This window comes from Trachurus trachurus, assembly GCF_905171665.1.
Source record: "Trachurus trachurus genome assembly, chromosome: 17".
NCBI lineage: Eukaryota > Metazoa > Chordata > Actinopteri > Carangiformes > Carangidae > Trachurus > Trachurus trachurus.
The window spans coordinates 25,008,628-25,021,117 of NC_139900.1; positions in this window are offsets into that span (position 1 = coordinate 25,008,628).

Genomic DNA, 12,490 nt, shown 5'->3' on the forward strand with positions numbered 1-12,490 from the left:
CCCCACATCCACTGAGGAAAAACTCCCAAGATCCAAGATTTCATTCTTTTGGCAGGTTATCCTCAGCTTCTTCTTGCTTGGTCTACAAATACTTCATGTCTGCTTGTAGTCATAAATCGGCACCAGGTCAGAATAAATACTGTGTTGATGATATAAAAAGGTGACTAACGGCTGTTACTGTACAAGTGACTGTGAAAGAATAGTGCTGTAGGCTGTTGTTAAAGACTGATGGATGATGGGCACGGCACTGCTGGCCTTGGTAACGCCTGAGTCTGGTGGTTGTTACCTTGGGCGGCTGCTTTGAATGACACTCAGTTCATCACTGCTGGCAGCTTTAATGATAATGATAATAACAGTAATGTTTTGTTATTATTGCTGCTGTTGTTATTGTTATTATTATCATTATTATTCACTTACTCTTTCACTCCTTCAGGTTTTTCTCAGCTCAGTGAGTGGCTCCAGCCTCAGAAAGCAGATCATGGATTTATCAACTGGCTGAGGATCAAAGACTAAATAGTGTTAAAATGAAATAATGAAGCTGTGTTCACATTAAACATCCTTGGTTCAGATGTTGCCCAGCAGGCATGAGATCAAATGCACTGTCTCTCTCATATTATTTGATCGTAGTTGTGTCCAAGTTCACATAATATATACATACATTCCCCCCTCACCCATTTCCTCCTCTCTCTCTCTCTACAGTATCTCTCTCTCTCTCACACACACACACACACACACACACACACACACACACACACACACACACACACACACACACACACACACACACACACACACACACACACACACACACACACACGTAGAGGAAAGGATTCTTTTGACAATCAGTGCTCAGTTTTCATGCAGCAGGGAGAGAAAGCGAATGATTTTACCTACTGATTTACAGCCAAAAAGAAAGCAAGCGGGTGGCCTAGCTTTGATCCTGTGAACCAGCTGTCATTACCGACTTTCACTTTGGCAGCAGTGGTTTTCATGAAAATTCATAATGTAAACAGTATGTGCATGAAATGTATGGTTATTCTCCAGCCCTGCAGTCAGACTTTGCTTCAGTGTGAGTGCTACAAATACTGTGAGGTTTTCAATCACAAGACTCATGTCCAGATGATCATAATACTGCTACCTGACAACAAAAAGTTACAATATTAGTTTAAGCTTGTCATGTGTTATTGCAACTTCTCACATCTTACAGTATTACAGTAAATAATTCAAACAAAGTACAGTAAGGCTTTTTACACCTTGGTGTACTACTTCCACACAAACTATGTCTTATTAGTGAACTGTAACTGTCCTGAGCTAACTTCAACAAACCATTTTCCAGAATCTCCAACTTTTGCAGAATTTGGTTCATTGTCTCAAAACTCACACACAAGCAAGATAAGACACAACAGTTGTTGTAAAACACCTCACAGCTCTGTCAGAATGAAACTCTGCAATCTATCAATCATTTCTAAAAATGTCATTCTAACTGATGTGCTTTACACAACACTTAAAAGTAGAATTTATACAGTATTTTACATATAGCCGATGACAGGTATTTTTTCGCAATAAATTTTTTTTTACCCTTTTCTTTTTTGACAGTAACAAGTAAATAAAAAAAAGTCTTACAACAAATACAGTAAGAGAGATAGACTGTAACAGTGTCTGTTACAAAACAATTACATTTGTTTTACTGTAAACACAACAAATGGAGAACAAAAATGATTCCTGGGAAATGTAAAAAAGAGAATATTTTTTAGGTTATGGATGGTTATGGATCCTTCTATGTGGATCTGGCCACAAGACCTCATTCACATTACAGACAATTTCACATGGTTCCTGGCTAAAATAAGTAAAATATCACCAAATCCAACCTTGAACTGACCACACCTGAATATCCCTACGTTCCTCTTACATTGCAGAAGAGGCATGTGTTTGCCGATCATATACTGTACCTTACAGTGCCATGCTGAGAATAATTCTCCAAATGGGTTTAGAAATGGGGAGTAAGGGGGCGGCAGTGGCTCAGGCGGTAGAGCAGGTTGTCCAATAATCAGAGGGTTGGTGGTTTGAATCCTGCTCTGTCCTGGTCCCGCTGTCATATTGTCCTTGGGCAAGACACCTTACCCACCTTGCCTCGAGTGAATGCATATGAATGATCATGGTGGTGGTCGGAGGGGCCGTTTGGTGCACATTGGCAGCCACGCTTCTGTCAGTCTGCCCCAGGCTTACCACCACCGGTGTGAATGTGCATGAATGAATAATGGTTTTTGTTAGGGGTTAGTATTTCATTATTGTGTGAAGTGTCTAATGTGTGTAATGTTCTGCAAAAACTGTGTTGAAGAATTGCAAGCAAAGTGCAAAGCAGAAAATGTGTTTACATATTGTAAGGTATTGTTACATGAAGTTTTGGTTTTTAAGCTTTGGTCTGAAGCATTTACTTTTTGGGTGTAAGCAGTTGGCAAAAACTGTAACTAAAACACCTTTAGCAATTCTACTTGTCAGTGATTAGAGCAATGTCAGTGAGGTACAGTACACAGATAAAGCACACATATACAATATACTCACCAAACACTAAGACCAATGCTGCAGACTGAGAATATCAAAATATAGTTTATGTCTCTTCATATAACCAAATCAGTCAGACATACTGTCTGCTACTGTATTCATAGAGTTTTTTTTATTGCTAAAACAGTAAAATCAAAAGTATTACACAATTATCAAAACCTATAACTCAAGACCCAGATCTCCATCAAGTGTTTGTCTTGTCAAGAGTTTTGACACAATGAGCCAAATTTTGAAAAAGGTATGTAAGCAATTGGCAAAAACTGTAATGTTTGACAATGGGGCCTAGTTAAAAAAATAATATATATATAATATATCTGTGAAATTCAAAGTCCATTGACATCTGAGACTATCCGAGAGCCACACACACATACTGTACATGTCATCAGTTAAAGCTGAGGTGGCTTAATCAGAAACCGCCAGTATGTAGACGGATCAATTTTCACATCTATATTCTCCAGCCACACACCTTTGCCCATCTGTCCTCACGAAGCCCATAAGTCCTTCTGAAGCACAGATTTAGAAGTGGAGCAGTGAAATATTCTTGAAGATATTTTATCATTTCCTCTGAACAGATATACTGGGAGATCAGAAGCAGATTGCTTAATCCTGCCTCTCTCTCTCTGTGTGTGATTGGTGGGACCGTATGAAATAAGGTATAAAGCCCAGCTGTTATTGCAATCCAGTTGATTTTCAGTGCATCACTGCACAATTGGGAGAGGACAAGCTTCAATAACTATATCTTCCAAATGTTCTGTACAACTGTATATCTCACTGTGTGTTTACTGAAGAACCTTTTTGGAGAAATAAACCTCAGACAGAATGAACGGAGCCCTGATGCAAAGCTTATAATTCATAAAAAAAACAAATCTGCCCACGTTTTGTGTGGGTCACGCTGGCCTGAGGGGTTTAATTAAGTCTCTATTAAATTATAATAACAAAACTGGTTGGGATTTCAATAAACTAAATGTAAAATGAATAAATACGGGGGAAAAACAACAGCACTTCCCATTGTAGTCAGAGACAGAGAGTTTGTAACAGAAGCAGTTCTCAGATGAATATTATGTTGCTTTTAATTAAACTTAACAATAATGCAATAACGAACCAATACCTAAACCTATATTTATCTAAACTTGAGTCTCTGTAGGCTACCATCACAGTCTATGATACACGCAACTCTGTTGTCTCAAAAATCCATTTAGGCACACCATAAGGAATTATTATCCAACTATTTACATGTTGTTTAACAACTCTCCTCATAGGGCTGTAGTAAAAAAAATCTCTGATTTTTTTCACGAAAATATCTATATTTTAGGATTTAAATCGTTTTTTCCCTCCTAATCCGTTACGGTGAGAAAGTAACTTTTCAATAAACTTTCTCTAGTTTCAAACTGGCAGTGACACAAGGTAAAAACCACACAGCCAATTTGCAAACATGGTAAAAGAGCTGTTCACGTGAAAGACGACCAGATGACAAACTTACATGGACATCTATGTGTGTCAGGACGGCTCCGCTAAAAAAAAGAAGAAGAAGAAGGTGCTGCGCTCTCCTGCCGACTCACCTGCAGCTCAGTGAGAGCTGTCAGGGAGCGCTCTGCTGTTTCTCTCAGTGGGAAAATTAAGCCTACACATAGGTCTACTTTAGGCCTAGAAAGAGTTCAACATTGGAAGATCTAATTAGTCACCAAAACATTCAACATAAATTATTAATAAGCTACATATTCATAATTATTTGAAATATATTTTTCCAATCCCACTCCGGCCATTTGGCACCCCTACTTCCCGCGGCCATGTCTTTGACCGACCTTAAAGCAGAAGTAAGTGATATATTTGTGTTAATATAAGTCTTAAATAGTTATATCTTCCGACAGCAATCACTTACATAGAGTGTTTGGTCTGAAACACGGGTCTCTCAGTCCCTCTGCTCTGCTCTGAGCCTTGGAGAAAACATTTATCGTATCCTACAGTTTTTATCCAATGAGGAGAGAGAACGGCATGCAGGGCTGTGTGTGCAGCCAAGGAACGCCGTGAATGTGGTGACGTAGCGACGAGGACTGTTATGGTGCATTCAAGGAAACTCGTATTTTTCCGACCGTGAAGTGGTACCAGTTCGATCTGGTACGAGTTCACCGGTCGGAAGTTACGAGTGGCCGTTATAGTGACTTTCACCGGTAAAACAGGTCGGAAAAACACGAGTGGGTTGCCTGGAACGCTACAAAGTCGTAAGTTGTGACTTGAAGCTGTAATTTACGATTTCAAAAGCCTGCCTGGAACGCAGCATTAGCGAAAACGACCGGACCACTCACTTCTGCTTTAACAATAATGCAATAACGAACCAATACCTAAACCTATCTAAACTTGAGTCTCTGTAGGCTACCATCACAGTCTATGATACACGCAACTCTGTTGTCTCAAAAATCCATTTAGGCACACCATAAGGAATTATTATCCAACTATTTACATGTTGTTTAACAACTCTCCTCATAGGGCTGTAGTAAAAAAAATGTAAATCGTTTTTTCCCTCCTAATCCGTTACGGTGAGAAAGTAATTTTTCAATAAACTTTCTCTAGTTTCAAACTGGCAGTGACACAAATACAAGGTAAAAACCACACAGCCAATTTGCAAACATGGTAAAAGAGCTGTTCACGTGAAAGACGACCAGATGACAAACTTACATGGACATCTATGTGTGTCAGGACGGCTCCGCTAAAAAAAAAGAAGAAGAAGAAGGTGCTGCGCTCTCCTGCCGACTCACCTGCAGCTCAATGAGAGCTGTCAGGGAGCGCTCTGCTGTTTCTCTCAGTGGGAAAATTAAGCCTACACATAGGTCTACTTTAGGCCTAGAAAGAGTTCAACATTGGAAGATCTAATTAGTCACCAAAACATTCAACATAAATTATTAATAAGCTACGTATTCATAATTATTTGAAATATATTTTTCCAATCCCACTCCGGCCATTTGGCACCCCTACTTCCCGCGGCCATGTCTTTGACCGACCTTAAGAAGAGGAGCGTCCTGTTAAACCAGAAACACTACCGTCTCTATCTAACCCTGTAAGTCAGACCATCTGTATCTAATGTGTTTGAGTTGTGGGTGGTTGTACGTAATCCCAGCTGCGAAAGCAAAAATCATTTAAAAGCTTTTATGATTACAACCCAAACAATCAACTCGTGACACGGTGTAAGACGTCTGGGATTCACCAACTATGACCAGATTCACCTCCTCTAGGTTTCAATTTTCACCTCATTACAGCCAAAAGTGGGCCAGCTCGGCTAATGTGGCCCAGATGGGACTGCGGAACAGTTTCATGTTATCAGATTCTGAGGTAGTGCACATGTATGGTGGGATGTCAAAAATGTTCATCTGTTGGTTCATAAGTGTCAAAGCTGCTCAATGTTTTACTGGCACTATTCTTTGTTCTGTGCAGATAAGCTGACTGACACAGATCAGCCCAGTTTAAGTTCAAGCAGTTCAAAGAGCAGCTTCATTCTGCATAAACATTAAGTAAGTATGTAGCCGTGGGTTAGATCCAGGATGTTATCACCTACATCATGCTAATGTAAACCTTATGCAAACATGGTTTTGCTTTTTATATAGACAATGAATGTATTGAGATATGAGCACAAAGGCTTTGACTCAGACGCTATATTCCTGTTTAGATTTATATATTCCATTTCTTTTCATGGAAGGTATGAGATGTTTTGTCTGTAGTCCAATCATCACATCTATAGACACATGATCAAAGGGAGACATTGCTGATTTCAGCCTGCTTTCCATTCATTTGCCAAAAAAAGGCTTAGCTTTAAAAAAAATTCTAGCAGAGAATATAAATAGTTATTGACTGTCAAATCGGAACTTTAATTCGATCTGCAATCTTAATTTTGTCCACTACACTAGAGGTCCTGTGTGCTGTGGTCTTGAGGGAGAGCTGGTGCCATGTGTCTTACATATACATAAGGCCGTAGTCTTTGTATTTTATTTATTTTATTTAAAGTAAAAGGTGATGAGGCTGGTAATGCTAATGTAATATGATAGATGTCATGACCTGGCTCTTAGCCATGACAAACAATGGCAATGCAAATAATATGCCTATGATATGAAAGGTACAACAACCCATGAGCAACTGATGATGTGTGAGTGTCAGTGGTGTTGAAAAGTGCATGGATGAGTGAGAGGTCAGGTGTGTGTGTCTGTGTGATGTTGAATGTATAAATCAAAAGAGCTTTTTTTTTTTTTCCTTTCTGTTTGTGGTCTTGCAGAATTTTATTTTTTTTCTTTATGCATGACATCCTGTTAGCTTTAGGAGCGTATGACTGGCTGCTGACTTGTTGCTTGTGCCAAAGTGAAGATTGTATGATCAGGGGTTTGTCCATTGCTATATATTTTGAAATTCACCAGATGCTCTCTGAGTTTGACTTGGGACTTACATGGATTAAGGCATGATTACTGCAGGTATGTCGGTCAAATCTTTAATGATTTCATTGTGTAAGGATGAAGTAGGAATATGTAATAATGATTCAGTTGTTTTACAGAATAGAAGATGCATTTTTATTCCTGTCTGATGTAGATATGACATTTGGTATATGCGTTGCCAATCAGAAGTTAATTAAGTTGTTCTGGCTGTGCCAGGAAGTGTCCCTTCAGCAATCTCTGAACAAAACCAAGGATTCATTGAGATCTGTTTCTTCTTCTTCCGTCCCTTGAGACCATCCATATATCCCTGACGTCCATATGTGTCGGGGTGTGGGGATGGTGGCGTCATGTGATGTGGAGCAAGATGGCCACTTGAGACTTTGCTCTGGTTTGACATTTGAAAAAAAAAAAAGTCTGAATTTTCTCCAATAAAAACGTGGCAATGGCATCCTAAACAATACTTTGGAGGTGCTGTAATGGTAATTTCATTCTTTTGTTTTAAATTGTGATGTCTAGACCTCTTAAATTTCAGGATACCCCAGGTGTGAATCAAACCCTAGGGGATCAGTGCCGATACCTGCAGCAGACAGAGGGGTGTGAAAACACTCTCTGGGGGGCCAGCCCTTCCAGCAGACAAAGGGATTTGAAACATACCTTAAGGGGCTGTCCTCAGGTAGCCTATACATGTTTAGATCTCCCCATGCTCAGGGTCTTTCCTTTACCATCACCACTCGGCTGAGGACTGACCTTTCCTTGCAAGGAAATAAAAACTCTCTTTTGCACACAAATCCCAAATCAATGCAAATATCCTTAATGAATGAAATGGAATAGAATAGAAAATACTTTCTAGGAAGGAAATTCAGATTGCCCAGCAGCTTACAGTAGTACATAACAATGATATAAATTATATAAAATAATATAAAAAGTAACATGTATAACTAACAAAAGGCAATGTGCTTACACCCCATCCTCCACTTAAAGACCCCCTCCCATGAAAATTGTGTTTTTCGTGCTTTTCACATGTTCCTGTGGCATTTTTCTTGTGTTAAAGGACATATCAGCAGAAAAGGAATTTTTCTGCCTTCAAATTGCTGTGAACCAATGGCAGACGCAAACTGGCAGTTTCAGGGAGACTGGGTTGACGTGTCACAACCCCTGGGGAGGGCACTAGTGCTACAAGCTCCCGCCCTGCTCTGCATCTGGCTCAGAGGGATTGACAGCTCGGTGTAGCTGTCAAGGTATAACAGGTATAGCTCACTTGGTAGAGCAGCTTGCACTGTGAGCAAGGACTATGTTCCAGTCTGGGATCAAATCCCAGTGTGCAGTTTTACGCTGAATGCGCTGAATCGGTAATTGTACAATGTCCAGCTGTCAGCGGGCGAGCGAGGGGGTGGCTGGGCGGGTGCAGAGCAGTGCAGTCTCCGCCCACCCTCCAGAGGTGCATTGCTAATGAGCTGCTGGTGCTGTGCAGAAGGAGAGCCCTGGGAAATGGCACAAGTTTTGTGATTTTGGCTAAAAACTTCATAATCACAATTTAAAGACCACAGAGAATGTTTTAAAATAACCAAAAAGGGTCGCGGGCGGGGGACTTTAACCACAGCCTCCACCAGCTCCGTTCTTTTTACCACAGAAATATCCATCAGTAATTGCCAAAATACAATAAAAACACTACAAAAATAAAGCAAAAGTTGAGTAAAAACTCAGAGCTACCAGACTTGTTTCTAGTTGAAGCGCATGTTCGAGGAAATAATCTGTTGTGAATGGCAAACCATGTGTTATTTATTTAAGGGGCAAAGGTTCATTGGTCATCTCATAGTTGCAGTTAATTGCATTTCCAGATGCAATTACCTGCAATTATAAAAGGAGGAACGGTGTCATTCAAACTATTCAGTGAAGCAAAACTTCAATTTGAAAGTCATATGGACAGGATGTCAGCGTTTCTGATGTAAGATGAGGAAAAGAACCGGAGGAATGACACGAATCGTACATCATCCCTCACCCCATCTTTGAGCGGCCTCCCTCATCATGGTTGACTGATCTCACCTTTCAGTCTCCTCTTAAGACAGAAATCCCTGGGAGGATGACAGTTGCAGATGAGTTACTCTGTGTGTGTGCGTGTATGTGTGGAGTGATAAGCATACTGTATGAGTAAGTGAAGAGAAGGAAGTACCAGTGTGTCTGTTTTGAATATCTGGTAGTGTATCACTATGGCAACAAAATGTATATTTGTAGAGGGTGTGAAATCTTTTAGAGATGAGGAAAGCCTGTCACTGACAATGTGATATACCATTGATATTGTCACTACTTGAGGTTAATATCATTAATTTGACAACAAAAACCAAAGCCTGTTCCTCTGTATTCTGCTACTGTTCCCTGACAAAGGAAATCATTATAACCTCAAGCTAATAAATGGTGTGAGGGGTTATACCTGCAGCTGCTGGCGTGTATCGAAGACAAATGTATATTGTTTCAGGCAGTGAGCCAACTCACATAAAGTCACATCCTGGTCACAGAGTGGGATTTGTACAATCTTACCTTGGATTAAATATTGACCCAAAATGCTCTTGAGTGCAGATTGTGAAGCTTGTATGCAAGAAGGAGCATCAACTTGCTGCTTTGGCAGTCTGAAAAAAATGTCCCAGTCTTCCCTTCCTGAGATATAGCATTGAATAATGGATAGAATTGTTCTCAGCAGAGCATGATGTCATTGTGAAGTTTGACCACAAAAGTCTTCATCACTGAGTCCATGTGAAGTTCCCTGATGTCTTATTAGGTAATTGCTACATATGGGTGGGACCCTAACTGAGTTTACAAAACAGGCCTCATTCACAAACTGTTCTTCAGAAAAATGTATAAATTTATAATCTTAAAATTATAGTTGGTAATCCTGTTCAGAAACATGTTTTGTTATACTGGGTCAATAAAAATTGACATTGGGTGAAATGGTCCTTCTATCCTGAGAGTAGTCAATACAGTACGTTATCTATTTTTTTGAATATTGTGGCATTCATGAATGTTTAATTTGTTTTTAGTTAAGAACAACATCTATGCACACTCAAGAACACCCTTACGCACATTTGAGAGCTAACACTTGTGCACAATAATTGATTGTTGTGTTTTGTTATGTTCTGCAGTTGTATAATATTATATGATTTGAATTTGAATAATTTACTTATCATTTACAATGTTTTGAATAATTATTGTAATTGTTTTACAAAGCACCGCAGCCTCTTAAGAAACATTACAGACACTTAATTCACAACAATTATGTTTATTTGGAACTACACCATCCAATAGCACTTATCGTATAATATGATAAAATAAAATGTAATATATAATATAATATGATGATATTTATGACAGCACACCTGAGAGTGTGGTGTCTCTGATAATGACCTGATGCGCTGGTCCAGCTCAGATCAGTCTGGACCAGGCTGTCCCTTCCAGTGCTCTGCATCTCTCTTCTTTGTTTGCCAATATTCTTTACCCACATATTTAAGATCAAACCATTTCTTCTTTTCTTCGTCAGTAATGCGCTCTTCTCCAGATACAACAGTCAGTGAACGAGTGATAGCATCCTATGCATTTTTATTTTTTGTTACTTTGCATCCACTGACGCTAACAGCTGTTTTTTTTTTTTGCATACTTCCTCTTTATCACTACTAAAGTTCTTTTTAAGCTTGGAGTCCGGTGCTCCCTCTGCAGATTTTAATATGTGGATTCTAACTTTCTATTCGTGAATGAAGCCCAAAGTCTAGAATATAGAATTTCAAGAAATGTAGCGATGCGTGATGTGTTATAGGACCACCTCCCTTCTCTGGAGGAGGGTCTGACGAGTGAGACTAGGACCACCATGATCATATTGGCCAGCTTCCTCTGAGCTTCTTCTTCCTCTGAGGCTCAGGTTGCCACAGTCTCATCAACACCCACTGCCTCAGAAGAGTGTACAACATCCTTCAGGACCCTTCACACGCTGTCTGCACACTATCTATTCCACCTGCTATGTTCTGGAAGAGTCCAGAGCTTCTTCCCCCAACAGTCGGGCTACTGAATGGACAACCCAGCCGTTGGGCAACATTTAAAGAGTAAGTGTGAAGAATTCTTTTTTTGCTGAGTTCATCTTACCAAACGTGATTAAGATCAACACATGGTATGTGATAGGTTAAAAGGTACGGAATGGTCTGTTCTCTAGACTTTAATGAAAATTCTCCTCTTCTCTCCCACAGCCGATATTTACTCTGTCTCCCTCTCCTCTATCTTGAGCTCTGATCTGTGGGTTGAGGTGAAGCCATTCTCTTTTATCAGTAAATGCCAGTGTGTCATCTAAAAGGATGGAAAGAAAAGGGGGAAAAACTCCAAATCACATCAGTGTGTTTCATTAAAATATTCTGCTATGGCAAATCTGTGTGATCTTTGGTTTTTAGTTTAGCAGAAGTGTATCCAGTATATTCAATAAGTACACTAGTATGGCTGGATTTACACTGTGCAAAGTGAACTGTTTCAGATCCTCCAGTGACTGCGTATCTGCATATCACTCACTCACTGGAAACCCTGGATCCTTAACACACTTCTATACAACTGCTCTGCGACAGCAAGTGAATGCTGCAAGAAATATAACTGAAACAGGATTACATTCTCTATTAACAATTATGAAACATTGCTGATTGACATTATAGAAATAGAAAAGCGCTGCCTCTTTTTGCTCACAGAAGATGGGCCTTATATATTACACTACTGCACTTCATTTCTCTGAGCCTGCAATAGGTGTCATGTTGTTTTGTTGTTTAACCGTGCTAAACAATACACATTACATAGTTTGGACATATTTTTGATATGCACTTTGTAATACTTCTGCTATGTCAGTAAGATGTTTAATGTTATCATGTTATTTATAACTGTGTTATTAAGACAATGACAATAAATTATTAAATTGAAATAGTTGGTCATGTTGTCCATGGAAAAGAGACGTGTTTATGAGACTTCACTCAAAGAGTCATTGACAAATTTGCTGAGAGTTTGCCTCTTTCACCCAGACTGTCATATAACCATTTATGTGAAATCTGTCATAATTGTTGCAGTCTTGAGTAATGGCTTCAAAGTTTTATGTGAGGTTGCCACAACCTTGACTTTTGTCCAACAAGTCTGGTCAATTTGTCCTCGAGTCCAAGTTTGTTTGAGCCAAATTAAAAGGAGGTTCTGCTAAGGTGGTAGTGAGATATTTGTGTCCACAAGAATGGGACAGACGGATGGACAAATGAAAAACAATATGTAAGATCAGTAAATATTCACATATTCCACAAAAGATGTTTGGATCTCATCTTCTGCTGAGTGATGCATACTGTGACAGTCTAAAGTTAAGTCTGAGTCAGAGTCATCTGACGAGAACCAGTTATTCAAATCAGGTTAATACCACAAGTCCTATATCAGCAGGATTTGCAGGGATAGGTTAAGAGTCACACTCGGATGAGGATGACACAATGAATCAGAAATAAATAGGATGTGTAGAAGCTTTCCTT